We start from the raw sequence: 5,784 nt of genomic DNA, 5'->3' as shown, positions 1-5,784 counted from the left end.
TATATAGAGACATTTGGCAAACAGATCAAATGACATTGCCTCTTGGTTGGTCAGACTTTGGACTGACACTGGAGAGGGTTATTATCCTAATGTAAATGCATCTGGTCCATTGCGAGTTAATTGGAAAAACAGTCCTTCCTGAAAAACAACATTAGTTGAAAATGAGGGGTAACTTTGTTATTTAGTGTAAACCTATGAGAATCACAGGCTCATTACAGCACTATGGTCCTATGATTTTCCAGTAGTAAACTCAAATAAATGTAATTATTCTTTCTTTGTTCCTAATTGTGTAATGACCACAATGGAATGGTCCTATTCACTTATGTTTTCACGTCATCTTATAATTTCATACCATTACCATAAAGAATGATTAAAAACCAAGAAATGACATCATTTTCTATCAAAGCTGATATTCAATCTACATGGATTTTTAGAAATGTGCTAATTTAGCTCTGTGATCCTAGATGTTTCAAAACTTAACATATAGTGTTTTTTCACAATGCTTGCTGTTACACAAAGTCTGCTGTTTAAAAAAATATAACTAATGTATTCACAACTCTTTTGTCATTTACTGACTTTAGCTTTTATTAACTATTTTATTCTATTATAGTTGTGCTGGTTGGTTCGACTATAGTGTGCATTGGTTGAAGCTCAGTGTTAAGTTAAAATCTAGCTAGCAGCTGTAGGCTAGCAGCTGTAGCTAGCTAGAAATCACCAGTTGGGTGAGAAGCAAAAGGAAGGTAGCTAACTAGCTAGCTAGGTAAGTATATTTTCCTATGGAAGGTTTTTCATATGGCTGAAGTAATCTGTGTAAACATGGGGTGGCAGGTAGCCTAGTGGTTAAGAGTGTTGGGCCTGTAAGCGAAAGTTTGCTGGATCAAATCCCCAAGCTGACAAGGTAAAAATCTGTCGTTCTGAGCAAGGCAGTTAACCAGTGGGTTCCCTGGGTGCCGAAAATGTGGATGCTGATTAAGGCAGCCTACTGCACCTTTCATTCAGAGGGGTCGGGTTAATTGCGGAAGTCACATTTCAGTTGTACAACTGACTACGTATCCCCCTTTCCCCCCCTAAACTGCTGACCTGGACACTTCTGTGTAATCAGAGCTGCTATTATAATCATTTAGATGTACCAAATTTTGGTAAAACTGCATCACTGCTAATTTATAATGCATATGCACAGGGGCTCGCAAGTGGCACAGTGGTCTAAGGTGGTACTTGAGGTGTCACTACAGACAGCCTGGTTCGAATCCAGGCTGTATCATAACCAGCCATGATTGGGAGTCCCATAGCAACACAATTGACCCAGCGTCATCCGGGTTTGGCCGGTGTAGGCCGTGATTGTAAATAAGAATTTGTTCTTAACTGACTTGCCTAGTTAAATAAATAAAAATTATGCACAGAACAGATGTGTGGCTGTTAGACGATCAGAAGAAAATCCTATCAGTGGCAGTCACTGCTGTTTAAGATGAGGGAGGACCCATTTTTTTAATGGGCATGGCCTTATTTATATTACAGCATTTTGGATGACTGTCATTCATATTCCATTCACCCAGCTCAATGTTACATTGATAGGTTTAGACATGATACTTCAATTTTCCCTATACCCATCGTGAGGTTGCTACAACGTAGCCGACGAATGAAAGTTAGCAACTTAGATGCATAGGTTGAGGGAAATTTGAGTAGTCAAAGTGACAGACAGTGACACATTCAATAACACCTTGCACACTTTTGCATGCATCTAGCTGACCTAAGTTGTCATCATTAGTACAAGTGCAAATGAGAGTTTTAAGTGGACAAATTCAGGTATATTTTTCCCCGTTTCATTCCGTTTTCTTCCGTTGAAGAAATGTTTTTCTACAGAATTGGCTGGAATGAATGTACCGCTGATCACATGCAAACACAGAACTAGCAGCCACATACAGTATAAACCACATGATCACTTTGCTTGTTGTATATATAAATCCTTCTCGCTTCTACACTCTCTCCTCCTCTCACCTTTTTCCTTTTCTTGTGGACTTCAGTGCACAATACAACAGCTGTCGGTGACCAGGTGAAAAAAACTTTCCAATCCAGACTTTCATACCATAACAGCTAACCGTTACACACAGCCTACATCGTTGTCAACATATTAACGTCATATTAACGTCATAGTCAACATAACAACTAGAACTAATGCGGTAGTAAACCTGCTACAATCATGCATTGCAGTGTACAGCATGCAGTTTAGCAGTTATACCGGCGGACTCTAGTGGCAATAAATGAATAAAACCAAAAGCTTATCTTGACTTGGAAGAGTGTTGGATAGTCATAGCCAGCTAGCTAACATAGCATTTTGATCTGTTTGAGTAGACTAAACAAGTTAGCTGCATTTGCTATACAGTACCAGTCAAATGTTTGGACACACCTACTCATTCCAGGGTTTTTCTCTATTTTTACTATTTTCTACATTGTAGAATAATAGTGAAGACATCAAAACTATGAAATAACACATATGGAATCATGTAGTAACCACAAAAGTATTAAACAAATCAAAATATATTTTAGATTTGAGATTCTTCAAAGTAGCCACCCTTTGCCTTGATGACGGCTTTGCACACTCTTGGCATTCTCTCAACCAGCTTCACTTGGAATGCTTTTCTAACAGCCTTGAAGGAGTTCCCACATATGCTGAGCGCTTCTTGGCTGATTTTCCTTCATTCTGCGGTCCAACTCATCCCAAACCATCTCAATTGGGTTGAGGTCAGGTGATTGTGGAGGCCCGGTCATATGATGCAGCACTCCATCGCTCTCCTTCTTCGTCACTATTTTTATTTTTATGAAACTCACTGGGGAGGATGGTCCTCCCCTTCCTCCTCTGAGGACTCTCCACAGAATTCTATCCCTTGCCTTATGCATTAATTCAGTATGCTCCCTCCTCTGTCAATACAATTTCCGTCTTGTCATTATAATCCAAATTTGCAGTGACTGATCAACACAGAGTCAAGCTCCCCAAAAAAGGAAATCACCATCCACAACTAGAAAGTAGCAGGAGAGCGAGTTGCACACGAAGCATCCAGTTAAAACAACAACATCATAATGATCATTGCTTGCTAGCTTGTGCAACCTGTGCGCAGTCAATAGAAAACGCCATGCTTGGTTGGCTATAAAATGAAACTGTTTTAGACAAAAAAAATGCTTTACAAGCAAGATAAATAAACAGTCAATCAGTACTGAGTGAATGAACAAAACATTTTGGAATTAACACGTGCTATCATCACCAGACTGTCCATTTGAATAGTGTCAAGTTGACATACAGTTTAAAGGCAATGCTACCAAATACTAATTGAGCGTATGTAAACTTCTGACCCACTGGGAATGTGATGAAAGAAATAAAAGCTGAAATAAATCATTCTCTCTACAATTATTCTGACATTTCACATTCTTAAAATGAAGTGGGGATCCTAACTGACCTAAAACAGGGTATTTTTACTCAGATTAAATGTCAGGAATTGTGAAAAACTGAGTTTAAATGTATTTCGCTAATGTGTATGTAAACTTCTGACTTCAACTGTATGTATTATACATATATATTATATAATATTTATATTTTTTTTAGCATGACACTATAACGTCCATTATCCCTCAGAGTATGAATTAGGCTGTTTGAGAAGGTTTGAATGCTATGCAACTTGTCTACATATTGTTGAAGTACAATAGACCAAAATAGCTACTGTAGTACTTCAACACTGTGTGCTGGAAAACGTTGGTAGAGCATGGGTAAAGTACGCAGTACACACAGTGGCCAGTTTATTAGGTACACCATCTAGTATTTTCCACTCCTCAATCCTCAATTTTCCAGTGTTGGTGGTCACATGCCCACTGGAGCAACTTCTTCTTGTTTTTAGCTGATAGGAGTGGAACCCGGTGTGGTCGTCTGCTATAATAGCCCATCTGTGACAAGGACAGACGGGTTGTGCATTCCGAGACGCTGTTCTGCACACCACTGTTACAATGCCCTGTTATATGCCTGTTTGTGGCCTGCCTGTTAGTTTGCACGATTCTTGCTATTATTCTTCGACTTCTCATCAACGCGCTGTTTTCGCCCACAGGTCTGCCGCTGATGTTTTGTGTTTTGTTTGTGAATGTGTATTATTGTAGCGTCATCTTTATTGCAAAAGTAAATACATTACACAACTTTAAGCTACATAGTCATTTTACAGCGGTAATGAATTACCCATTTGATAAAACAGGACCATGTTTGAAAAACAAGTGGTTACAGTATGTCAATGTTACATAGGTAAGCTAACTGTTATAGAAATAAGGAATGCAGACAGACCCTATAGACCTCTATATCTATATGAGTGACTGTGTCAAACACACCACCACCTATTATGTTGGGTACCTACTAACGAAAAAATATGTTATGATTTAAAAAAAAAATTCAATGACACGTACTGTTAAAGTAAATGTTTAAGGAATTACAGGCAGGCACCACATTACTACAAGACAAAACATCTCAATCAAGCCTGATGGCGTTGTAAGTATAAAAACAAAGCTTGCTTTCATATAATAAGAAGAAAAGCTTGAAAATGGCGTAATGTCTTAGTGTGGGGTGGAAAGAATTCAATACATTACCTTGTATGTGGTACAAATCATATTATTGTGGGAGCATATGAATCAGGCTGTTTGAGAAGGTTTGAATCCTAAGCAACCTGCCTACACATCGTTGGAAATACAAATAGACTAACATAGCTACTGTAGTAGGTCAAAGCTGTGTGCTGGAAAACCTTGGTAGAGCATGGTTGAAGTACACATTTTGGTTCTCGTGAATTTCCTTTCTTTTTCGGGCTTCATGGTTGTTTTTTAAAATGATTTTATATGATGGCTTTCATAAGACGTTCATGTTTTCTCAAACAATTCTCTTTGGAAACCTGGGCAATGAACCATTTATATGTTCAAGAATATGTTCAATAAAGATAGGACCTCTATTATTGAGTCCAATCACAGTCAATATTTGTTTGGTTAGCATGGTCCCTGGCCATCATCTAGTTTATTGTGTTTTTAATTGGAAATGTGTTACTATGTTTGATTGATTGCCAATATAGTTGAGCTATAAATGTCCCAACACATACACATGTAGGATCTTAATTTGAACCAGTTTTCTATAGCAGGAAAAGAATCCTGCAGCAACAGGGAATGTGAATTATTATATGGATTATAATTAATGGACATTTCTATGGGTTGATACATTTTTCATAATGAAAAATATAGTCTGAAATTTCTAAGTGGAAATAACAAACTTCAGAAGGCTTTTAAATCTTAAATACACTACATGTTCTCCTGCAACAGGGTGATCAAATTAAGAACATACATCTGTACAGAGTTCTTAGTCATAAATGTCATGAAACATTGCTTTAAAATGTATGATACTATGAGGTATTTAATGAAATAATAATGTAAGGTATTTAATTTAGTGGAATTTTCTACTATCATTTCATATTAATTTTACTGGGGTAAGACAGGAGTCAATGGAAAATCAGACAGATTTGTTTAGTGGTAATGTAAGTACGCCACTGGATTGAATGTCAAACTTTGTCAATGCGAAATAATGTTCTTACAGAGAACAGTAGTAGTTTATATGCTTATACTGTGGAACATATTTTGTTCTCTGAATAAGCAACATACCCCCTCTTGTGGTCACGTTTGAAACAGCTAATTCTCTTCTCCGTTATGAAGTCATCAATGTCCCCACTATCAGTCAGATCTTAAACATTGTGTGGGGAACAATGCTGTTTTCATACTAGC

The sequence above is a fragment of the Oncorhynchus tshawytscha genome, linkage group LG28, assembly GCF_018296145.1.
Source record: "Oncorhynchus tshawytscha isolate Ot180627B linkage group LG28, Otsh_v2.0, whole genome shotgun sequence".
Lineage (NCBI taxonomy): Eukaryota > Metazoa > Chordata > Actinopteri > Salmoniformes > Salmonidae > Oncorhynchus > Oncorhynchus tshawytscha.
Note: the sequence above shows the minus strand (reverse complement) of the source record.